This window comes from Mytilus edulis, chromosome 2 (genome assembly GCF_963676685.1).
Source record: "Mytilus edulis chromosome 2, xbMytEdul2.2, whole genome shotgun sequence".
NCBI lineage: Eukaryota > Metazoa > Mollusca > Bivalvia > Mytilida > Mytilidae > Mytilus > Mytilus edulis.
Genome location: NC_092345.1, coordinates 42,559,045 through 42,585,976, shown reverse-complemented (window position 1 = coordinate 42,585,976; position 26,932 = coordinate 42,559,045). Strand labels below are relative to the sequence as shown.

Below are 26,932 nucleotides of genomic sequence, written 5' to 3'. Positions count from 1 at the left end.
AATTGCACATTCATTTTAGTATTTTAAAAGTTTGATCAAATTTCTAAACTATCAAATTTAAAAACGATATTTAGAATTTTAATATTTTAATTAATTGGTTAAAGTTTCAAAATTTCAAAACTTTTACACAATTTGGAATTTTGATATTTTAAAACTTTGATCAAAATTCCAAAAATCTAAAATTTCAAAACTTTTTAAAACTTTGAATTGTGAAGTGTTACACGGACCATCATTGAACAATTTAAAACTTTTCAAATCGAATGAACCTTTGTCAACGGTCAAGGTCAAAGTAAGTAAAATTTACCTTTATCCGAAATTCTATAAAGCTCATTGCGCATGCACCTTTTTAAATTTGAACCACAAATGTTACGTTGGACATCGAGGAACATCGATAGAAAATTCGAGAGTTAATGTCTTATTCACAAGGGAAACAGCATTTTCGAATCTGAAACAGACGAAAAACATTAAACGAAAAGTAAGTAAAAATGTGTTCATACATGTTTTTAAAATGAACGAAACACAGGCCTGTGTTTCTGTTAAAAAAAAAAAAAAAAATTCGTACGGGTGTGGTTAGTAAACCCCACATTGACAGAGACTAGTGCCTGTGGAACGAAAGTGTCGTCATTATACGTCTTATAGTCTTATAATTAGGCTACACATGGAGAGATTTAATCCTCCTTCAAAAGTTTTAAGGTTCATCATAACCTTTTGGATAAAATGGCCGTATTTACTCCACAAATTTTACTCTGAGTACAGACACACCCATTGGCGGATCCAGGGGGGGGTTTCGAGGGTTGGAACCCCCCTTTTTTTGGACGATCAATGCATTTGAATGGGGACATGTGGTAGGAACCAACCCTTTTATCTTGGGTTAGGACCCCCTTCTTTTTTCAAATGGCTGGATCCGCCACTGACACCTGTGCTCATGCAAAAGTTTTAAGGCATGGCTATGGCTGACTGGACTTAGATAATTAATTTTTAAAAACTTTTCTGGATTTTGCTATTCATTTTTTTTCATTCCTGCAGAAGGTGCAAAAATAAACTAAGTTGGGAAAACGTTTGAGAAGCTCCCCTCATATAATCGATGTTGTGAGTAGTATTGATTTAAATGGACAATAGACACCTGTAAACAATAGGTGATTTAAACTGTGTAACTGAGTGGAGGTATCAAATGAAACTCATGTGTTTGTTTATTTTGCTATCTTCTGCAGACTGGAAAAAAATGCACTTTTTAAAATCCAGGTAAGTAATTAATTTTCTGAAACATGGACTTTGTATAACTTTTATATATCTAGGTCCAGTCTGCCATAAAACTTTCCTAGATGCATCAGTTTGTTGGTACTCACAGTAGATTTTGGGTGTAAAAACGGCCATATTTTTCAATTCCTTCAGATAAAGCTAAATGTTAAGACGAAGGGACGTATAGATGCATTAAAGTTTGTGACCCCTTCTGTAGCCATGTGAATCATGACATTTTCAAACAGCAATAGTATCAAAACAGCAATGATAACGAACAATAGAGATGGGCCATTTTGTGCATGTAGCAAGGAGAAACTTCGTGAAAAGCATTATCATTTTTTGTTTAATAGATAAAGGTGATTTTGTGGCAAAGAAACCCACGAATTTTGTATAAAATTCAGACTTTAAAACAGATTTTTGTTATAAAACTTTAAACAGGTTCGGAACAAACCCACAAATGAGGGATATCCCTTAAATGAGGTAACTTTTCCTCATGCAAGGGTCATTTTACAGTTTTAGAAAGAAAAAAAGAAAAACTTAGATTTGGAACAACTCAAGTTGTCTAAAAGAGGGGTCCCATATTACAAATATTCTTTGACATGTTTTTACCATATAATAACAGATACTAGATGTAAAGTTCTTTTGGAAAAGTTTCTTTAAATAAGTTAATAAATGCTTATTTGTACTAAAAAGTGTTTTTTGTATAAAAAAAAATAAAATTATCACTTGAAATGTACCTATGATAAAATGGACAGTCATTACATTGAGGGGTTGTTCCCAACCTGTTAAACATAGTCCCGACTTGTTTCTCTATGATGTGCTGCGTTTATTGTTTACAAAAAGTCCTAAACCACCTACTCGTGCTGAGTCACTAAAGTCCAGCACACCCCAATAACAATAACACAAGGTTTATGACCACAAAAGGAAGGTTGGGATTGATTTTGGAAGTTAAGGTCCCAACAGTTTAGGAATTAGGGGCCAAAAAGGGGCCCAAATAAGCATTTTTATTGGTTTTTGCACCATAACTTTAGTATAAGTAAATAGAAATCTATGAAATTTAAACACAATGTTAATGACCATAAAAGGAAGGTTGGGATTGATTTTGGGAGTTTTGGTCCCAACAGTTTAGGAATAAGGGGCCCAAAGGGTTCAAAATTAAACTTTGTTTGATTTCAACAAAAAATGAATAATTGGGGTTCTTTGATATGCCGAATCTAACTGTATATGTAGATTCTTAATTTTTGGTCCCGTTTTCAAATTGGTCTAGATCTACATTGTACATTAAGGTCCAAAGGGTCCAAAATTAAACTTAGTTCGATTTTAACAAAAATTGAATCCTTGTGGTTCTTTGATATGCTGAATCTGAAAATGTACTTAGATTTTTGATTATTGGCCCAGTTTTCAAGTTGGTCCAAATCGGGGTCCAAAATTAAACTTTGTATGATTAATCAAAAATTGAATAATTGGGGTTCTTTGATATGCCAAATCTAACTGTGTATGTAGATTCATAATTTTTGGTCCCGTTTTCAAATTGGTCTACATTAAAGTCCAAAGGGTCCAAAATTAAACTAAGTTTGATTTTAACAAAAAATGAATTCTTGGGCTTCCTTGATATACTGAATCTAAACATGTACTTAGATTTTTGATTATGGGCCAAGTTTTCAAGTTGGTCCAAATCAGGATCCCAAATTATTATATTAAGTATTGTGCAATAGCAAGAAATTTTTAATTGCACAGTATACAGCAAATTAGCAAGAAATCTTCAATTGCACAGTATTGTGCAATAGCAAGAAATCTTCAATTGCACAGTATTGTGCAATAGTAAAAAATCTTCAATTGCACAGTATTGTGCAATATCAAGTATTTTCTATTGCACAATAGCAAGAAATATCTAACTGCACAATAGCAAGAAATTTTCCAGAATAGTAGTTGAATCAACTTAAATCATTGTTTTATACAATATACAATGTATACAATGTATATATTCACTCTTACTACCAAGTGATAAATTAAAACAATCTTTACCATTCATTGATAACAAGCACTTTTTTTACATTTTAATATTTAATGATGTATTTAAATGAGTAGTTATTGTTTCAAACTCCATTAGAAATTTGAATTGAGATCAGTTTTGGAATAAGGGAAAGGGGGATGTGAAAAAAAAATTCGAGGGGGGGGGGGGTTCAATTTTTCTCTATGATTTCATAAATAAAAAGAAAATTTCTTCAAACATTTTTTTTAGAGGATTAATATTCAACAGCATAGTGAATTGCTTAAAGGCAAAAAACCAATTTTAAGTTAAATAGACCACATTCATTCTGTGTCAGAAACCTATGCTGTGTCAACTATTTAATCACAATCCAAATTTAGAGCTGAATCCAGCTTGAAAGTTGTGTCCATACTTGCCCCAACCGTTCAGGGTTCAAGCTCTGCGGTCGTATAAAGCTAAGCCCTGCGGAGCATCTGGTTACTGTTCATATTTGTTCAGTGTAAAGTTTTTGTGTTCTGGTCTATTTTTTTTAATTTTTTTTTAAATATAAGCAATAGGTCAACTATATTTGTTATAAATATAGAAGGATTGTAGGCTAGGTGTACATATCCAACTGGCATGATTCATCTGACCTTGACCTCATTTTCATGGCTCATTGGTCAATATGTTTAGTTTCTTGGTTAAGTTGATCTGTTTCTTAAAAACTACAAGCAATCGGTCAACTATATTAAGTGTATTGAATGATTGTAAGGTGTACACAATTTCTCGTTTTTATATAGATTAGATTGTTGGTTTTCCTGTTTGAATGATTTTACACTAGCAATTTTTGGGGCCCTTTATAGGTTGGTGTTTGGTGTGAGCCAAGGCTCCGTGTTGAAGGCTGAACCTTGACCTATAATGGTTTACTTTTATTGTCTCATTGGCACTTATACAATATCTTCCTATATCTATGTATTTCTGGTTTGGTTTATATAACCTTGCCTTTATTTTCTTGGATCATGTTAAGTTTATGTGATAGTTGTATTAAAAGCTTTATATCAGAACTATAATATCAATGGTTAGAAACGAGCGAGACACTTCAGCGTGTGCACTCTTGTTTTTTTTTTTATAGATTAGACTTTAAATTTAGTGGCAAAAACCCAGAATTGTTTTTCCTTTCAAAATATATTGTTAACCCCAAGTCCCCCCCCCCTTCCAAGATTCCATCTTGATTATAAACATCCTTGAATCAATCAAATGATTTCAAGAACCATCTGAATACTTATAATGGCTTTGTAAAGAGAGTACATTTGAATTAGAAAATTCATTGATTGCTACATCCTGTTTTGTTAATAAGGAACTTGCTTAATTACTGTTTTTAGATGGAATTTGAATAACAGATTGACAATGAAGAGACAGAAAGTCTTAAAGGAAAGAAATTTGGTTGAGGAATGGTAAGCATATATAGTGATTACATTTTTATTAAGCAAGGAAGAAATAATTTCATAATGATTGAAAACTTGAGTTATCTCCCATATTTAAAGTTTGTCCAAATACATTTTTACTAAAAATAGGGGAAGATCGTTTTACAGTACAATGTAATAATATTCTATATATAATAGATAAAATAGTGTTATTGTTAATACGCTTGTTTCAAATCAGGATCCCAGGTATAGTTGTTATATTTCGTCTAAACTAATTGTGATTCCTCTTGTTTCTTAGAAATTGGTAAGGCCAAATAAAGAAAGAAGTGTGTTTCATATTATGGTACTCACCCTATTTTTCAAGCTCGAAAATAGCCTACCCTGAAGTTTGTTTTGTTATTTTTCAATGAGCACTGTTAAAAGTCAGAATGTCCCTCCCATAGACTCAATGTAAAAATATTATTATTTTTGGCCTAGTGGAAGTTCTAAGATAATCTCTGGATTTCTCAACTTGTCTAATTTACAGCTTGATAAAATCTGCAGTTAATATTAATGAATTTTCGGCTCTCCCTTGACACCATTTGTGAGTATGGTTATGAGGAAACGATGGTAGTCCGTAGGAAGTGGATGATAAATGGCCGACCTGTGTTAAGAGGTACCATATCTCTTGCACATAAAAGACACCCTTGTTGATTTCAAAAAAAGAGCAGGCTAATGCCGCTACAAAGCAGCAATCGCACCCACAAAGTGGAAAGGGATTTATATAAGTTGCAATAACTTGTTTCCCAATCCACTATAAATAAGTATATTAAATTAAATATTAATGATCTCAGATATGTTGGCCACCAGATGTGTTTTAATTTTTAAACTTTATGTATTCATCAATAAAGCATGGATGCAACCATTTCCTGCTAAATCAGCTTTGCCGTAGATGGATGCTTCTGGTCTTGTACACCAGAATGTTATTAGTATGACAACAATTCAAAATTTATTTATCAGTTGTAAAGCTGATATTGCTTTAAATTGTACTCTCAACCTTTAGGTAGGTGCACAAAATTCAATCAAAAAAATATTAACAGTGATATGTTTTAAAAGGTTTTGAGAATTACAGCTTTTACATTAATGCTAGCAAGACAAATCTTTGTTTGGCTTGCTTGCTTTGTTTGTATCAATGTTTGCTCAAGCATGGTAATTAAGATAGGCGGGGCTTCAGCTTGTATACATCATTCTTAAATTTTATTGGACGTTTAAAGTTTTGGGGTATGGAAATTTCATAAAACATCCTTGAAAAGTCATGGAAAAATGGAACTAAAAAGGTGTATGAACCCTGCAGATTGTTCTTCACACAACTGTACTCAGCTCCATTTGGGAGTAGCAAGTGTTGGCTCTCAAAGAATTAATGAAAGTGTTCAGAATAAATTAAAAACATATTTTTTAGGTCAATATAATTTAACAAATTAAAGAAAATTTTGACTTTGCAATATAATTTAACAAATTTAAGAAAAGTTTGACTTTGCTATCAAATTTACGAAAAAATTGACTTGGCAATCACATGTTTTAATATATATCCATGATATTAATGTTATTTATGATGTTTTTTGTGTGTAATCTTTCTTTTCTGCAGTCTGATTAAAACCAGCCCCACCATCAACTTACAGTAGGGGCTGGTTTTAATCAGACTGTCTTTGTAGCAGATTTTGTTCTTCACACAACTGTGCTAAGGTTCATTTGGGAGTAGCAAGAATTGGCTCTCAAAGAATTAATGAAAGTGTTCAGAATAAATTAAAACCATATTTTTTAGTCAATATAATTTAACAAATTAAAGAAAATTTTGACTTTGCAATATAATTTAACAAATTTAAGAAAAGATTGACTTTGCTATCAAATTTAAGAAAAAAAATGACTTCACAATCGCATGTTTTAATACATCCATGATATTAATGTTATTTATGATGTTTTTTTATGTGTAATCTTTCTTTTTTGCAGTCTGATTAAAACCAGCCCCTTGCAGTAGGGGCTGGTTTTAATCAGACTCTCTTTGTAGCAGATTGTTCTTCACACAACTGGACTTAGCTCCATTTGGGAGTAGCAAGTGTTGGCTCTCAAGAAATTAATGGAAGTGTTCAGAATAAATTAAAAACATATTTTTTTAGGTCAATATAATTTAACAAATAAAGAAAATTTTGACTTTGCAATTTAATTTAGCAAATTTAAGAAAGATTGACTTTGCAATCAAATTTAAGAAAATATTGACTTGGCAATCACATGCTTTAATACATCCATGCTATTATTGTTATTTATGATGGTTTTTTATGCCCCACCTACGATAGTAGAGGGGCATTATGTTTTCTGGTCTGTGCGTCCGTTCGTCCGTCCGTTCGTTCGTCCGTTCGTCCGTCTGTCCCGCTTCAGGTTAAAGTTTTTGGTCGAGGTAGTTTTTGATGAAGTTGAAGTCCAATCGACTTCAAACTTGGTACACATGTTCCCTATGATATGATCTTTCTAATTTTAATGTCAAATTAGAGATTTTACCCCAATTTCACGGTCCACTGAACATAGAAAATGATAGTGCGAGTGGGGCATTCGTGTACTGAGGACACATTCTTGTTTTGTGTGTAATCATTCTTTTTTGCAGTCTGATAAAAACAAGCCCCACCATCAACTTGCAGTAGGGGCTGGTTTTAATCAGCCTGTCTTTGTAGCAGATTTTGTTCTTCACACAACTGTGCTAAGGTCCATTTGGGAGTAGCAAGTGTTGGCTCTCAAAGAGTTAATGAAAGTGTTCAGAATAAATTAAAAACATATTTTTTAGTCAATATAATTTAACAAATTAAAGAACATTTTGACTTTGCAATTTAATTTAGCAAATTTAAGAAAGATTGACTTTGCAATCAAATTTAAGAAAAAATTGACTTGGCAATCACTTGTTTTAATACATCCATGCTATTATTGTTATTTATGATGTTTTTTTGTGTGTAATCTTTCTTTTTTGCAGTCTGATTAAAACCAGCCCCACCATCAACTTGTAGTAGGGGCTGGTTTTAATCAGACTGTCTTTGTAGCAGATTGTTCTTCACACAACTGGACTAAGCTCCATTTGGGAGTAGCAAGTATTGGCTCTAAAGGAATTAATGAAAGTGTTAAGAATTGAATAAAAATATATTTTTAGGTCAATATAATTTAACAAATTTAAGAAAAGCTTGTCTTTGTTATCAAATTTAAGAAAAAAATGACTTTGAAATCACATGTTTTAATACATCCATGATATTAATATTATTTATGATGTTTTAATGTAATTTATGATGTTTTTTTTGTGTGTAATCATTCTTTTTTGCAGTCTGATTAAAACTAGCCCCACCATCAACTTGCAGTAGGGGCGGGTTTTAATCAGACGGTCTTTGTAGCAGATTGTTCTTCATACAACTGTGCCAAGCTCCATTTGGGAGTAGCACGTGTTGTCTCTCAAAGAATTAATGAAAGTGTTCAGATTAAATTAAAAACATATTTTTTAGGTCAATATAATTTAACAAATTAAAGAAAATTTTGACTTTGCAATATAATTTAACAAATTTAAGAAAGATTGACTTTGCTATCAAATTGAAGAAAAAATTGACTTCGCAATCACATGTTTTAATACATCCATGATATTAATATTATTTATGATGTTTTTTTGTGTGTAATCTTTCGTTTTTGCCGTCTGATTAAAACCAGCCCCACCATCAACTTGCAATAGGGGCTGATTTTAATCAGACTGTCTTTGTAGCAGATTGTTCTTCACACAACTGGACTAAGCTCCATTTGGGAGTAGCAAGTATTGGCTCTAAAGGAATTAATGAAAGTGTTAAGAATTGAATAAAAATATATTTTTAGGTCAATAAAATTTAACAATACAAGAAAAGTTTGTCTCAGTTATCAAATTTAATAAAAATAATGACTTCACAATCACATGTTTTAATACATCCATGATATTAATGTTATTTATGACGTTTTGTTGTGTGTAATCTTTTTTTTTTGCAGTCTGATTAAAACCAGCCCCACCATCAACTTGCAGTAGGGGCTGGTTTTAATCAGACTGTCTTTGTAGCAGATTTTGTTCTTCACACAACTGTGCTAATGTCCATTTGGGAGTAGCAAGTGTTGGCTCTCATAGAATTAATGAAAGTGTTCAGAATAAATTAAAAGCATATTTTTTAGTCAATATAATTTAACAAATTAAATAAATTTTGACTTTGCAATATAATTTAACAAATTTAAGAAAAGATTGACTTTGCTATCAAATTTAAGAAAAAATGACTTCACAATCACATGTTTTAATACATCCATGTTATTTATGATGTTTTTTTGTGTGTAATCTTTCTTTTTTGCAGACTGATTAAAACCAACCCCTCCATCGACTTGCAGTAGGGGCTGGTTTTAATCAGACTCTCTTTGTAGCAGATTGTTCTTCACACAACTGGACTTAGCTCCATTTGGGAGTAGCAAGTGTTGGCTCCCAAGAAATTAATGAAAGTGTTCAGAATAAATTAAAAACATATTATTTAGGTCAATATAATTGAACAAATTAGAAAAAAATTTGACTTTGCAATATAATTTTACAAATAAAAAAGTTTTCGACTTTGCAATAATAATTACAAATTTAAGAAAAGATTGACTTTGCAATCACATGTTGAAAACTATTTTGAGGTTCTGTCCTGCAGGTTATGGTCCAGCGAATTTGAATTAATTACCATTTTTTATGTTAAGTTTTTTGCTTTAGTTAATTAGATAGAATATATATACTTGTTATAAAAAAAGTGTACCTCCAAATTCAACAAATATGTTGTTAATCAGAAACTTCAGCATAATGATAACTTACTTTTTGTTCACTATAAACAGATTAATGTCAGCTTTTAGCCTTAATTAATGTAGATGTTTGTTTGCTTGTGTCTGTACAGAAGCACATTTAATTGATTAATTAAGGACATCTAAAGCAAAATGAGCAGTTTAAAAAATAGATTATAGATAGTTGAGATTATACTCATTTATATTTCGAAAATTGCAACTTAGTCTGAAAATTGGCATTTGATAGCCTGTTTAGTTGCAAAAAAGGCTTTGTGGAAAACAATCCTACATCTTTTATCAATTAGACAGCAATTCAATTACTCAAAAAGTATGGTCTCCAACAATCGAAAATTAAGTGTCTTGTATAATATGTCAGCTTGGTTGACCGTTATGGAATATGTGTTTCATATATTATAAAGGATATGTTCCTTCTGTTTTAACTACAATCCATTTTCTCGAATGTGACCTACCCAATTAGACTAATAGGTTTAACTATCATGGGCAACATGACGGGTGCCACATTTGAAGCAGGATCTGCTTACCCTTCTGGAGTACCTTAGATCACCCAAATTTTTGGTGGTGTTGCTTAGGTTATTTTTCTTAGCCATGGCATTGTCAGTTTATTTTCGATTTATGCGTTTGAATGGCCATTTGGTATCTTTTGTCCCTCTTTTAAACACTAATTTAAAAAAAAGTGTATGAATCTAGCTGAGACTATCAAAGATCTTCATCAACAAATTACTTAATTTAAAAAAAAAAATGATTTCAGTTTTCAGAGACATGTAATGCCATATTGGATGTCTGGTTAATGATGAATTATAAGCAATTAAATAAATTTGAGATGTTATCTGGTGTTAATGGCCATAATTAATTATCTTATGTTAAGGGGAATAAGTGCACTACATTATATATTGGCAGAAAAATATTTGTATTCAAAGGTAAAATGTTTTAATGCAACTAAATATCAAATTATAAATTCAGAAATACATCTTACTTTCTAGCCATTTCTATACTAATATTTAACCTACAATCTAACAAACCTAACATTTTTTCTTGGTCATTTCTGAGTTGTGATTTCTTTATTTCTGACTATTTTGCTGATTTTAATGGTTTCCTTTATTTGATAGTTGAAACGTTCTCTTAGGGAGTTTCTTAGTTATGTATTTCTGAAGTTTATTCATTGGTATTTTAAGAACTTTAAAAAAAAATCTATTTTTGAATTATTAAAATTAATTAAATTGTCTCATTTGATTCATTAACAATTTGATATGTTTCGTAATTATTTCTTAATAATATTACCATTGTAGTGCATATTATTTATCTGCTAAAACTCTCCAGATCCTTGTCCAATTTTTTCTTTTTTTTGGTAAGTAGAGAATTTGGTGTTGATAGCAGCTCTTTTCTGGTTTCTGATTTAAATTCTCAAATTTTAAATATCCAAGTCTGAAATTTAATACAGATGGAAAAAAAACTTTGTCAGAATACTAATAAAGATATATATTTGCGCTGTTACTCTTTCTTTTCATGATCATTAAAAAATTGCTTGTAGTAGGTATTTTCACATTTAATGAAATTTAAAATTATACTAAAAAAAAATAAAAAAAATGAGTAAACAACTTTTTTTATGAAATTGAGCAGACATAATATTTATTAAATAGAAATGCACTTGAAATTGAACTCCCTTTTGCTTAATTTTGATGTTTAAGTTGCATATATGAAAGCAGAATCAGTTAAAAATCTAAATTTAATAGTTCGTATATTGGTATCACGTTGGCTGCGTCGTCGTCGTCCGAAGACATTTGGTTTTCGCACTATAACTGTAGTATAAGTAAATAGAATCTATGAAATTTTAACACAAGGTTTATGACCACAAAAGGAAGGTTGTGTTTATTTTTGGGAGTTTTGGTCCCAACAGTTTAGGAAGAAGGGGCCAAAAAGGGCCCAAATAAGCATTTTCTTGGTTTTTGCACTATCACTTTAGTTTAAGTAAATAGAAATCTATGAAATTTTGACACAAGGTTTATGACCACAAAAGGAAGGTTGCGATTGATTTTGGGAGTTTTGGTTCCAACATTTAGGGATAAGGGGCCAAAAAAGGGCCCAAATTACCATTATTCTTGGTTTTCGCACAATAACTTAGTGTTAGTAAATAGAAATCAATGAAATTTAAACAAGGTTAATGACCACAAAAGGAAGGTTGGGAGTGAATTTGGAAGTTAAGGTCCCAACAGTTTAGGAATTAGGGGCCAAAAAGGGTCCTAAATAAGCATTTTTATTGGTTTTCGCACCATAACTTTAGTATAAATGAATAGAAATCTATGAAATTTAAACACAAGGTTTATGACCATAAAAAGAAGGTTGGGATTGATTTTGGGAGTTTTGGTCCCAACAGTTTAGGAATTAGGGGCTAAAAAGGGGCCCAAATAAGCATTATTCTTGGTTTTCGCACCATAACTTTAGTATAAGTAAATAGAAATCTATGAAATTTAAACACAAGGTTTATGACCATAAAAGGAAGGTTGGGTTTGATTTTGGGAGGTTTGGTCCCAACAGTTTAGGAATAAGGGGCCCAAAGGGTCCAAAATTAAACTTTGCTTGATTTCATCAAAAATTAAAAAATTGGGGTTCTTTGATATGCCGAATCTAACTGTGTATGTAGATTCTTAATTGTTGGTCCCGTTATCAAATTGGTCTAGTGGAAGTTCTAAGATAATCTCTGGATTTCTCAACTTGTCTAATTTACAGCTTGATAAAAGACACCCTTATAGATTTCGAAAAAAGAGCAGGCTAATGCTGCTACAAAGCAGCACTCGCACCTACAAAGTGGATAGGGATTTATGTAAGTTGCAATAACTTGTTTCCCAATCCATTATAAATAAATATGTTTAAATTAAATATCAATGATCTCAGATATGTTGACCACCAGATGTGTTTTAATTTTATAAACTATGTATTCACGAATAAAGCATGGAAGCAACCATTTCCTGCTAACTCAGCTTTCCCGTAGATGGATGCTTCAGGTCTTGTACACCAGAATGTTATTAGTATGACAACAATCCAAAATTTATTGATCAGTTGTAAAGCTGATATTGCTTTAAATTGTACTCTCAACCTTTAGGTAGGTGCACAAAATTCAATCAAAAAAATATTAACAGTGATAAGTTTTAAAAGGTTTTGAGAATTAATTTTAAGGTTAAATCTATGATTGTAAAGCACAACACCATAATGTTAAAAAGTTCAGTGTAGCATAATTTTGCTTGACAGTGTTTACAATCTGTTTCAAAGCAAGATAGATTGTAACCTTTGGTTAGCAAAACATAAGAAAACATAAGTATGGCATGGATTAACATAGCATGACATTATTTATGATGTTTTTGTGTGTAATCATTTTTATCAGAATCTGAATTGAAAGCTCCATTGGGGAGTAGCAAGTATTGGCTATTAAGGAATTATTGAAAGTGTTCAGAACAGAATATAAAGTTGGACTTTGCATTCAAATGGAAGAAAAACTTGACTTCAGGATCACATGTTTTAATACATCAATGATATAATTGTTAATGTATATTCTTTCTTTATTGCAGTCTGATTAAAACCAGCCCCCACCATCAACTTGTAGTAGGGGCTTGTTTTAATCAAACTGTCTTTGTTGCAGATTGGTTTTCACACAACTGTACTAAGCTTCATTTGGGAGTAGCAAGTATTGTCTCTAATAATAATGTTTATTTGTTCTTCACACAACTGTGCTAAGGTTAATTTGGGAGTAGCAAGAATTGGCTCTCAAAGAATTAATGAAAGTGTTCAGAATAAATTAAAAACATATTTTTTAGTCAATATAATTTAACAAATTAAAGAAAATTTTGACTTTGCAATATAAACTATCAAATTTAAGAAAAGATTGATTTTGCTATCAAATTTAAGAAAAAATTGACTTCGCAATCACATGTTTTTAATACATCCATAATATTAATGTTATTTATGATGGTTTTTTTTTTTGTGTGTAATCTTTCTTTTTTGCAGTCTGATTAAAACCAGCCCCACCATCAACTTGCAGTAGGGGCTGGTTTTAATCAGACTCTCTTTGTAGCAGATTGTTCTTCACGCAGCTGGACTAATCTCCATTTGGGAGTAGCAAGTATTGGCTGTAAAGGAATTAATGAAAGTGTTAAGAATTAAATAAAAATATATTTTTAGGTTAATTACACCTTATGTAAGAATCCGGGTTTTTGATTGGTTAATAGCCAGTGTATTTTTCACCAATTTACTGTTATCAAATGAATATCGTTCATTTTTAACGCCGCCGGGGTATTTGCTAAAAGGATATGCCTTTTTTAACCTCTCTGCCGTGGTATTTGCCAAAAAATACTCTATCCGACTGGACGCTTGTAACGTCACGATCATCAATGCGTTTTAGTACATTAAATAAAGGCAACAGTAGTATACCGCTGTTTAAAACTCATAAATCCATGGACAAAAAACAAAATCGGGGTAACAAACTAAAACCGAGGGAAACGCATTAAATATAAGAGGAGAACAACTTAACATTCGGTGTAATTAAACAGATATATCATGTTATTGAGGGGTATTTGCGAAAAATACCAGTCTTGAGAATGAATTTCCCTCGCCTTACGGCTCGTGAATTTAACATTCTCTCGACTGGTATTTTTTGCAAATACCCCTCCTTAACATGATGTATCTGTTCACAATATAATTTAACAAATTAAAGAAAATTTTGACTTTGCAATTTAATTTAGCAAATTTAAGAAAGATTGACTTTGCAATCAAATTTAAGAAAAAATTGACTTCGCAATCACATGTTTTAATACATCCATGCTTTTATTGTTATTTATGATGGTTTTTTGTGTGTAATCTTTCTTTTTTGCAGTCTGATTAAAACCAGCCCCACCATCAACTTGCAGTAGGGGCTGGTTTTAATCAGACTCTCTTTGTAGCAGATTGTTCTTCACACAACTGGACTAAGCTCCATTTGGGAGTAGCAAGTATTGGATGTAAAGGAATTAATGAAAGTGTTCAGATTTAAATAAAAATACATTTTTAGTTCAATATAATTTAACAAATTTAAGAAAAGTTGGTCTTTGTTATCAAATTTAAGAAAAAACTGATTTTGCAATCACATGTTTTAATACATCCATAATATTTATGTTATTTATGATGTTTTTTTGTGTGTAATCTTTCTTTTTTGCAGTCTGATTAAAACCAGCCCCACCATCAACTTGCAGTAGGGGCTGGTTTTAATCAGATTCTCTTTGTAGCAGATTGTTCTTCACACAACTGGACTAAGCTCCATTTGGGAGTAGCAAGTATTGGATGTAAAGGAATTAATGAAAGTGTTAAGAATTAAATAAAAATATATTTTTAGTTCAATATAATTTAACAAATTTAAGAAAAGTTGGTCTTTGTTATCAAATTTAAGGAAAAACTGATTTTGCAATCACATGTTTTAATACATCCATAATATTTATGTTATTTATGATGTTTTTTTGTGTGTAATCTTTCTTTTTTGCAGTCTGATTAAAACCAGCCCCACCATCAACTTGCAGTAGGGGCTGGTTTTAATCAGACTCTCTTTGTAGCAGATTGTTCTTCACACAACTGGACTAAGCTCCATTTGGGAGTAGCAAGTATTGGATGTAAAGGAATTAATGAAAGTGTTAAGAATTAAATAAAAATATATTTTTAGGGCAATATAATTTAACAAATTAAAAAAAAAAATGACTTCGCAATCACATGTTTTTAATACATCCATGATATTAATGTTATTTATGATGTTGGTTTTTTTTGTGTGTAATCTTTCTTTTTTGCAGTCTGATTAAAACCAGCCCCACCATCAACTTGCAGTAGGGGCTGGTTTTAATCAGACTCTCTTTGTAGCAGATTGTTCTTCACACAACTGGACTAAGCTCCATTTGGGAGTAGCAAGTTTTGGATGTAAAGGAATTAATGAAAGTGTTCAGATTTAAATAAAAATACATTTTTAGTTCAATATAATTTAACAAATTTAAGAAAAGTTGGTCTTTGTTATCAAATTTAAGAAAAAACTGATTTTGCAATCACATGTTTTAATACATCCATAATATTTATGTTATTTATGATGTTTTTTTGTGTGTAATCTTTCTTTTTTGCAGTCTGATTAAAACCAGCCCCACCATCAACTTGCAGTAGGGGCTGGTTTTAATCAGATTCTCTTTGTAGCAGATTGTTCTTCACACAACTGGACTAAGCTCCATTTGTGAGTAGCAAGTATTGGATGTAAAGGAATTAATGAAAGTGTTAAGAATTAAATAAAAATATATTTTTAGTTCAATATAATTTAACAAATTTAAGAAAAGTTGGTCTTTGTTATCAAATTTAAGAAAAAACTGATTTTGCAATCACATGTTTTAATACATCCATAATATTTATGTTATTTATGATGTTTTTTTGTGTGTAATCTTTCTTTTTTGCAGTCTGATTAAAACCAGCCCCACCATCAACTTGCAGTAGGGGCTGGTTTTAATCAGACTCTCTTTGTAGCAGATTGTTCTTCACACAACTGGACTAAGCTCCATTTGGGAGTAGCAAGTATTGGATGTAAAGGAATTAATGAAAGTGTTAAGAATTAAATAAAAATATATTTTTAGTTCAATATAATTTAACAAATTTAAGAAAAGTTTGTCTTTGTTATCAAATTTAAGAAAAAACTGATTTTGCAATCACACGTTTTAATACATCCATAATATTTATGTTATTTATGATGTTTTTTTGTGTGTAGTGTGTAATCTTTATTTTTTGCAGTCTGATTAAAACCAGCCCCACCATCAACTTGTAGTAGGGGCTGGTTTTAAGCAGACTCTCTTTGTAGCAGATTGTTCTTCACACAACTGGACTAATCTCCATTTGGGAGTAGCAAGTATTGGCTGTAAAGGAATTAATGAAAGTGTTAAGAATTAAATAAAAATATATTTTTAGGGCAATATAATTTAACAAATTAAAAAAAAAAAATGACTTCGCAATCACATGTTTTTAATACATCCATGATATTAATGTTATTTATGATGTTGTTTTTTTTGTGTGTAATCTTTCTTTTTTGCAGTCTGATTAAAACCAGCCCCACCATCAACTTGCAGTAGGGGCTGGTTTTAATCAGACTCTCTTTGTAGCAGATTGTTCTTCACACAACTGGACTAAGCTCCATTTGGGAGTAGCAAGTATTGGATGTAAAGGAATTAATGAAAGTGTTCAGATTTAAATAAAAATACATTTTTAGTTCAATATAATTTAACAAATTTAAGAAAAGTTGGTCTTTGTTATCAAATTTAAGAAAAAACTGATTTTGCAATCACATGTTTTAATACATCCATAATATTTATGTTATTTATGATGTTTTTTTGTGTGTAATCTTTCTTTTTTGCAGTCTGATTAAAACCAGCCCCACCATCAACTTGCAGTAGGGGTTGGTTTTAATCAGACTCTCTTTGTAGCAGATTGTTCTTCACACAACTGGACTAAGCTCCATTTGGGAGTAGCAAGTATTGGATGTAAAGGAATTAATGAAAGTGTTCAGAATTAAATAAAAATATATTTTTAGTTCAATATAATTTAACAAATTTAAGAAAAGTTGGTCTTTGTTATCAAATTTAAGAAAAAACTGATTTTGCAATCACATATTTTAATACATCCATAATATTTAAGTTATTTATGATGTTTTTTTGTGTGTAATCTTTCTTTTTTGCAGTCTGATTAAAACCAGCCCCACCATCAACTTGTAGTAGGGGCTGGTTTTAAGCAGACTCTCTTTGTAGCAGATTGTTCTTCACACAACTGGACTAATCTCCATTTGGGAGTAGCAAGTATTGGCTGTAAAGGAATTAATGAAAGTGTTAAGAATTAAATAAAAATATATTTTTAGGGCAATATAATTTAACAAATTAAAGAAAAAATTGACTTCGCAATCACATGTTTTTAATACATCCATGATATTAATGTTATTTATGATGTTGGGTTTTTTTGTGTGTAATCTTTCTTTTTTGCAGTCTGATTAAAACCAGCCCCACCATCAACTTGCAGTAGGGGCTGGTTTTAATCAGACTCTCTTTGTAGCAGATTGTTCTTCACACAACTGGACTAAGCTCCATTTGGGAGTAGCAAGTATTGGATGTAAAGGAATTAATGAAAGTGTTCAGATTTAAATAAAAATACATTTTTAGTTCAATATAATTTAACAAATTTAAGAAAAGTTGGTCTTTGTTATCAAATTTAAGAAAAAAACTGATTTTGCAATCACATGTTTTAATACATCCATAATATTTATGTTATTTATGATGTTTTTTTGTGTGTAATCTTTCTTTTTTGCAGTCTGATTAAAACCAGCCCCACCATCAACTTGCAGTAGGGGCTGGTTTTAATCAGACTGTCTTTGTAGCAGATTGTTCTTCACACAACTGTTCAAGCTCCATTCTTCAAACAAATGGACTAAGCTCCATTTGGGAGTAGCAAGTGTTGGCTCTTAAGGAATTACTGAAAGTGTTCAAATAAATGAAAAACATATTATTTAGGTCAATATAACATAACAAATTAGAGAAAATTTTGACTTTGCAATATAATTTTACAAATAAAAAAGTTTTTGACTTTGCAATAATAATTACAAATTTAAGAAAAGATTGACTTTGCAATCACATCTTGAAAACTATGTTGAGGTTCTTCCCTGTAGGTCATGGTCCAGCGAATTTGAATTAATTACCAATTTGTATGTTAAGTTTTTTGCTTAAGTTAATTTGATAGAATATATATACTTGTTATAGAAAAAGTCTACCTCCAAATTCAACAAATATGTTGTTAATCAGTTACTTCAGCATAATGATAACTTACCTTTTTTTTCACTATAAGTGGATTAATGTCAGCTTATAGCCTTAATTAATGTAGATGTTTCTTTGCTTGTGTCTGTACAGAAGCACATTTAATTGATTAACTAAGGACATCTAAAACAAAATGAACAGTTTAAAAAATAGATTATAAATAGTTGTGATTATACTCATTTATATTTGGAAAATTGTAACTTAGCTTTGAAAATTGGCATTTGACAAGCTGTTTCTTTGCAAAAAAAGCTTTGTTTAAATCAATCCTACATCTTTTATCAATTAGACAGCAACCCAATTACTCAAAAAGTATGGCCTCCAACAATCGAAAATTAAGTGTCTTGTATATGTCAGCTTGGTTGACCGTTATGGAATATGTGTTTCACATATTATAAAGGATATGTTCCTTCTGTTTTAACTACAATCCATTTTCTCGAATGTGACCTACCCAATTAGACTAACCCAAGTCAAAGTGAACTGCAGTTCTTTAACAGTTAATTAGCATTCACAGTTCCCACTTGACAGCAGTTATTTGGCAGTTTATTAGCATTCACAGTTACCAAATATAAGGCAATGCTTAATTTGCATAAAGGCATTCCAATAGCATTCCATAGCTGTTTCTTAGCAGTTTATTTAGCCTTCACAGTTCTTCGGCAGTTATTTTTAACGAAAAATTTAAATGAGATCTGAATATTCATGAGAACTGCTATAATAACAGCTATCAAATAATGAATATTCATGAGAACTGCTAAAATAACAGCTGTCAATAATGAATATTCATGCCAACTGCTAAGTTTTACATCTTAATATGGTTTTATAAACTGCTAATAACTGCTGTGGAATGCTATCAAAAGTTGCAATACAAAGGCGACACATGAATGCTGGTAATCAATATACAGTGTACAAGATATGAAAGCAAAAATTATTAAAATTATAATATTTTACTGTAAGTCTTATGTGAAATTTCAAAAAGTTGTACTTAAACTTATATTTGTAATTAGAGCAGTAACTATACAATCTAATAACAGACTTAATTTTAAGGGAATGTAAAAAAAAAAAAAGAGTAGCACTTACTTTAGCTGGTCTTAGACCCTTTATTAATTATATAAGTGGCCGTAATGATATAGGAACAATTAAAAATGCACTTTAATTATCAAAACTTTTAAAAAAGCAACTTATTTAAGAGCTATTACTGCTAAGAGGCTTATCACTACCTTGACTAAGTGATTTTCAAATAAGAAGTTATTTCATTGTTATCATTATTTTATTATCAAACATGCCAAATGTATTGTTTTTATTCTATTAAATGTGGACCAAAAGACAACAGTTATATCCTCTTTCTCTTTTGGAATTTTAAACAAATAAATTCTTGATACATGCATTGACATGTAATATATATTATGTTTCTTTTTTCTGAAACAAACTAAAGTAAAATTATATATTATAAATTAATTTCATTAAATTGATTGTTTGGACAATTTTAACCAATCAGCTATTTGCAGTCTAGGTTTACCTATGAATTCCCTCCCCTTTTTTTCAACTCTCGAATATGATTAGATTTGTTTTTTTTAACAAAATAATAGATTAAAATAATCATCTCTATTTTTTTCAAATAACATCTTGAACTGTAAGTATATATATGCTAGTATTCTAATACAATCCTGTCAACATCAGATATTCTATTTAAGTAAACAACTATCCCCCCTTTTTGTGGGCTTTCTGTATGATTTCTGTTTCCCCCAACAAAGTTATGTCAGAATATACACAAGCATTAACTGTAACTTTCAACTTACTGTACTGCAGGTGTGTAAAAGTATTCAATTCATCCAAAATTAAGCTTATAAATGACAAAAATACAGTTTTTCACTAGCAAGTATTTCCACACAACATGGAGCCAAAATGCACATTTGAAAATGATCAAATTATCTTCAAATAAATGTTTAACTTCAAGCTGAAAACATAGCCAGATCCAAGCATTTTTATAACAAAGATTAATAGGTCAACTGCTATCGAACTGCTGTCATAACTGTTGTCTTGACTGCTAAGAGGAATGCTAAGATGAATGCTAAGACGAATGCTAAGTCGAATGCTAAGACGAATGCTAAGACGAATGCTAAGAAATGGTGAAATGTGGCAGTTTTTCAAACTGCTTTTAGATTGAATGCTTAGAACAGCTAAAGGACTGCTAAAAATATGAAGAACTGGCAAATAACAGCTAAAAAACAGCTAATAATAGCAGTTCAGTTTGACTTGGGAATAGGTTTAACTAACATGGGCAACATGACGGGTGCCACATTTGAAGCAGGATCTGCTTACCCTTCTGGAGTACCTTAGATCACCCAAATTTTTGATGGGGTTGATGTTGCTTAGGTTTTTTGTTCTTAACCATGGCGTTGTCAGTTGTCAGTCTATTTTCGATTTATGCGTTTGAATGTCCATTTGGTATCTTTCGTCCCTCTTTAAAACACTAATTTAGAAAAAAAAAAGTGTATGAATCTAGCTGAGACTATCAAAGATCTTCATCAACTAATTACTTAATTTAAAAAAAAAATGATTTCAGTTTTCAGAAACATGTAATGCCATATTTGGATGTCTGGTTAATGTTGAATTATAAGCAATTAAATAAATTTGAGATGTTATCTGGTGTTAATGGCCATAATTATCTTATGTTAAGGGGAATATGTGCACTACATTATAAATTGGCAGAAAAATATTTGTATTCAAAAGTAAAATGTTTTAATGCAACTAAATATCAAATTATAAATTCAGAAATACATCTTACTTTCTAGCCATTTCTATACTAATATTTAACCTACAATCTAACAAACCTAACATTTTTTCTTGGTCATTTCTGAGTTGTGATTTCTTTATTTCTGACTATTTTGCTGGTTTGAATGGTTTCCTATATTTGATAGTCAAAACGTTCTCTTTAGTTTTATAAGAGTTTCTTAGTTATGTATTTCTGAAGTTTGTTTATTTTAAGAACTTTAAAAAACAATCTATTTTTGAATTATTAAAATTTTTAAATTGTCTCATTTGATTCATTAACAATTTGATATTTTTCGTAATTATTTCTTAATAATATTACCATTGTAGTGCTTATTATTCATCTGCTAAAATTGTCCAGATCCTTGTCCATTTTTTCTTTTATTTGTTAAGTCGAGAATTTGGTGTTGATAGCAGCTCTTTTCTGGTTTCTGATTTAAATTCTCAAATTTTAAATATCCAAGTCTGAAATTTAATACAGATGGAAGAAAAAACTTTGTCAGAATACTAATAAAGATATATATTTGCGCTATTTCTCCTTCTTTTCATGATCATTAAAAAATTGCTTGTAGCAGGTATTTTCGCATATAATGAAATTTAAATTATACTAAAAAAAAATTTTAAAAATGAGTAAGATCATAAAAAAACCTTTTTTATGAAATTGAGCAGACATAATATTTATTAAATAGAAATGCACTTGAAATTGAACTCCCTTTTGCTTAATTTTGATGTTTAAGTTGCATATATGATAGCAGAATTAGTTAAAAATCTAAATTTAATAGTTCCTTTTAGCTCACCTGGCCTGAAGGACCAAGTGAGCTTTTTTCATCACTTGGCATCCCTCGTCGTTAACTTTTACAAAAATCTTCTCTGAAACTACTGGGCCAAATTAAATCAAATTTGGCCACACTCATCATTGGGGTATCTAGTTTTTAAAATGTGTTCCGTGACTTGGCCAATCAAGATGGCCGCCTTGGCTTAAAATAAAACATAGGGGTAAAATGTAGATTTTGGCTTATATTTCTGACACTAAAGCATTTAGAGCAAATCTGACAAGGGATAAAACTGTTAATCAGGTCAAGATATATCTGTTGAGATATTATCAGATGAACCGGACATTCCGTTGTTAGGTTGCTGCCCCTGAATTGGTAATTTTAAGAACATATTGCAGATTTAGGTTATTCTCTTGAATTTTATTATAGATAGAGATAAACTGTAAACAGTAATAATGTTTAGCAAATTAAGATCTACAAATAAGTCGCATGACCAAAATGGATAGGTAGCTGCCCCTAAATTGGCAATTTTTAGGAAATTTTGCAGTTTTTGGTTATTTTCTTGAATTTTATCATAGATAGAGATAAGCTGTAAAAAGCAATACTGTTCAGCAAAGTAAGATATACAAATGAGTCAACATTACCAAAATGGTCAGTTGACCCCCTAAAGGAGTTATTGCCCTTTATAGTTTATTTATAAACAAAATCGTTAATTTTTGTAATCTTACTAAAATCCTCTCCTCAGAAACTGCTATGACAAATTTAACCAAACTTGTTCACAATCATCATTAAGGTATGTAGTTTTAAAAACTGTCCGATGACCCCGCCCGCGTACCAAGACGGCTGCCATGGCTAAAAATAGTACATAGGTTAAATTGCAGCTTTTGGCTCATATCTCTGCAACTGAAGCATTTAGAGCAAATCTGGCAGAATAAAATTGTTCAATTTAGTTGAAGATCTATCTGCACTGAAATTTTCAGACCATTCTGGCAACCCGTTGTTAGGTTGCTGCCCCTTAATTGGTAATTTTAAGAATATTTTGCAGTTTTTGGTCATTTTAATGAATTTTATTATTGATAGAGATAAACTGTAAACAGCAATAATGTTCAGTATAGTAAGATCTACAAATAAGCCATCGTAACCAAAATGGTCAGTTGAGCCCTTAAGGAGTTATTGCCCTTTATAGTCAATTTATAACAATTTATCGTAAATTTTTGTAATTCTACTAAAATCCTCTCCTCTGAAACTACTTTGACAAATTTAACCAAGCTGTCTACAATTATCATTAGGGTATTTAGTTTTAAAAATGTGTCCGATGACACTGCCCGCGAACCAAGATGGCTGTCCTTCCTAAAGATAGAACATAGGGTAAAATGCAGCTTTTGGCTCCTATCCCTGAAACCGAAGCATTTAGAGCAAATCTGACGGGATTAAATTGTTCAATAGGTGAATATTTATCTGTCCTGAAATTATCAGACCATTCCGGCAACCCATTGTTAGGTTGCTGCCCCTGAATTGGTAATTTTCAGAAAAGTTTGCAGTTTTTGGTTATTTTCTTGAATTTTATTATAGATAGATATAAGCTGTAAACAGCAATAATGTTCAGCAAAGTAAGATAAACAAATAAGTCAACATTACCAAAATGGTCAGTTGACCCCTTAAAGGAGTTATTGACCTGTATAGTCAATTTATAACAATTTTTCGTAAATTTTTGTTAGCTTACTTAAATCCTCTTCTCTGAAACTACAATGACAAATTTAACCAAGCTGTCCGCAATCGTCATTAGTGTATTTACAGTGGCGGATCCAGAACTTTTCCTAAGGGGGAAGGGAGGGCCGCTCCAGTCATGCTTCAGTGATTCCCTATATAATCAACCAAATTTTTCCACGAAAGGGGGGCTCGTGCCACCCACCCCCCCCCCCCCCCCCCCCCCCCCCCCCCCCCCCGGGATCCGCCTATGATTTAGTAAAATGCAGCTTTTTTGCTCATATCTCTGAAACCGAAGCATTTAGAGCAAATCTGACAGGATAGCATTATTCATTAGGTAAAGATCTATCTGCCCTGAATTTTCGGACCATTGTTAGGTTGCTTCCCTTGAATTAGTAATTTTAAGGAAATTTTGCAGTTTTTATACGCCCGTCAAAATTTTGATGGGACGTATTATGGTATACAAATGTCCGGTGTCCGTCCGTCTGTCTGTCTGTCAGTCTGTCCGTCCGTCTGTCCGGCGTAAACATGTCGCACCGTAACTTGAGAACGACTTATCCAAATTTCATGAAACTTAATATAGTTGTTTCTTATGATGGTCAAATGATCTGTATACTTTTTGGTGGAAATAAGATTAAAACTTTTTGAGTTACGGCACTTTGTAACTAAAACAGGGGTTTGTTTTTTCACATGTCGCCAAAACGATTCTTAATTATGGCTTAAAACTTTAAACACTTCTTAGTTATATTAATCTTAATATCTGTATACTTTTTGAGTTATTGAGTATTTTGTAAAAAAGAGGGAGGGATTTTTTACATGTCGCACCATATCTCAAAAACGATTTATGATTATTGCTTAAAACTTTACACATGTCTTTGTTATATTAATCTGTATACTTTTTGGTGATGATTCAAAATTTCATTTTTGAGTTATTGAGTATTTTGTTAAAAAAGGGGGAGGTTTTTTTACATGTTGTGCCGTATCTCAAAAACCATTTATGATTATTGCTTAAAACTTTACACACTTTTGTGTTCCTTACACAACTGGACTAAGCTCCATTTGGGAAGAGCAAGTATTGGCTCTAAAGGAATTAATGAAAGTGTTAAGAATTAAATATAAATATATTTTTAGGTCAATATAATTTAACAATTTTGAGAAAAGTTTGACTTTCCAATAGAATTTTACAAATTTAAGACAAATTTTGACTTTGCAATCACATGTTTTAATACATCAATGATATTATTATTTTTGTGTGTAATCTTTCTTTTTTGCAGTCTGATTAAAACCAGCCCCACCATCAACTTACAGTAGGGGCTGGTTTTAATCAGACTCTCTTTGTAGCAGATTTTTAAATTTTTAAAAGAAAGACTCCATCATAAAATACAACTCTGGAATTTAATTTGCTGTGATAGAATATAGACTACAAACACTAATGGACTCGGGAACAAGCTGTGGAAGGGAAGAGACATATAAAGATCCAAAAGAAACAGATTCGGGAATATGTTGTGCAAAACAGACTCAAGAATATGGTTTAGTGCTCAACAAACTTTAATTGAACAACAAAACAATAGAATATAACCAGTGCTGAAATTAGATTTATGAACTTTTTATTCGTTTGCTATAAAATTGAGATGCGTGTGCTTAGCATTACAATTACAACGCTTGCAGTTTTATTTGAGCCCTGCCATCCTAAGACGTGTATACTCATTTTTGTCCAGTCTGCAACTTTTGCCCCAAAAAGCTCGACATAGGGTTAGTGATCCAGTGGCAGCGGCGTTAGCTAACTTTTTTAAAAGCTTTATATTTTAGAAGACCTGGATGCTTCATACTTTGTATATAGACGCCTTATGTTACGAAGTTTGTCTGTCACATGTCAATTTTCACGGTTCAGTGACTACTTGAAATTTTTTTTTTATGGCGCATTATATTTTCTGGTCTGCACCCGTCCGGTCGTCATGGATCAGTGAACAAGGTTAAGTTTTGGTGGTAAGTTCATATCTCAGATACTATAGTATATTTGGTGTATGGAAAGATTGTAAGGTGTATGTATGTCCAATGGACAGGTGTCACATCTGACCCGAGACCTCATGGTTCAGTGGTTATAGTTAAGTTTTTGATCTGTTTTTCTTATACTGTATGCAATATGTCTACTATATTTGGTGTATGGAATGATTGTAAGGTGTACATGTCCAACTGGCAGGTGTCATAATCTGACCTTGATTTTCATTTTCATGGTTCAGTTGTCAAAGTTAAGTTTTTGAAATTTTGGTCCTTTTTTCTATTATACTATATGAATAAGTCAACTATATTTGGTGTATGGCAATATTTTATGATGTACATGTCGGTCTCGCAAGGTTTTATTTTACCTTTACATCATTTTTTGTGTTTTGGTCTGTTTTTTTTCAAACTATAAGCGATAGGTCAACTTTCTTGGATCATGTTAAGTTTATGTGATAGTTATAGTAAAGCTTTGTATTGAGGACTATCACCATAATACCAATGGTTAGTAAAGAAGGCGAGACATTTCAGCGTGTGCACTCTTGTTTTTAATTAATGTGTTAAAGGCTGGTGATAATGATAATTTAAACAGTACATGATATTTGGTAAACATTTACATCATAATATACATGTGATTTGAAACCATTTTATTCAAAATTATTTGGTGTTCAACCCCTTTTCGCCTTTATATCCGTGGTCCATGGAAACACAAGTTTTCTTAGTTTGAAGGGTAAAATTATCAGGACCAATTGAAAATGAGTTAGTATTATACTTAAGCATCTACAAATGAGATTTCTTTAAAAATTACGATTGGACTCTCCGTCATGGTTAATTAACACAATGAAAAGGTTTTTGTCAGCCTGAATGGAGTCAAAAAGCAAGACATTGGTATGATGTTTCCAGTGTCATCAACAATTATATATTAATATATAATTGTTATTATGTCAGTTTATGGGGAACCACTAGTTATGGGTAAAAAATATTTGGTATGCAGTTGTGTCAGCACTGGCACATCTCATTCCCATGTAAATTAGTTGGCCCCATCATTAGTAGCCTTTTTTCGCTACATTGCAGTGGCGGATCCGGGGGGGGGGGGGGGGGGGGTGTTCCGGGGGTGCGCACCCCCCCCTTTATTTTTGCCGATCAATGCATTTGTATCGGGACATATGTTTTGCACCCCCCCTTTGCCCTGGGTGCCCTGGGTTAGCACCCCCCCTTTCGAAAATTCCTGCATCCGCCCCTGCATTGAAGACCCATTGGTGGCCTTCGGCTGTTGTCTGTTCTATGGTTGGGGTTATCGCTTTGACACATTCCCCATTTCCATTCTCAATTTTATTTTGACTTTGATGCAGATCTGAAACTTGGTTATTGCGAGGATTCAAC

The 26,932-nt window shown here is 31.6% G+C and overlaps 1 long non-coding RNA gene across 2 annotated transcripts; it reads left to right on the top strand.

Moving 5' to 3' along the window:
- Positions 1 to 312: 312 nt before the first annotated feature.
- Positions 313 to 25,210, top strand: LOC139512163 (uncharacterized). Of its 2 annotated transcripts, none has more exons than XR_011662183.1 (3): positions 313 to 475; positions 4,591 to 4,662; positions 24,893 to 25,210. It is a non-coding gene; the product is annotated as an uncharacterized lncRNA (long non-coding RNA). The 2 variants fall into 2 exon arrangements; XR_011662182.1 differs by having other exon boundaries at positions 320 to 475; positions 24,915 to 25,210.
- Positions 25,211 to 26,932: the final 1,722 nt, after the last annotated feature.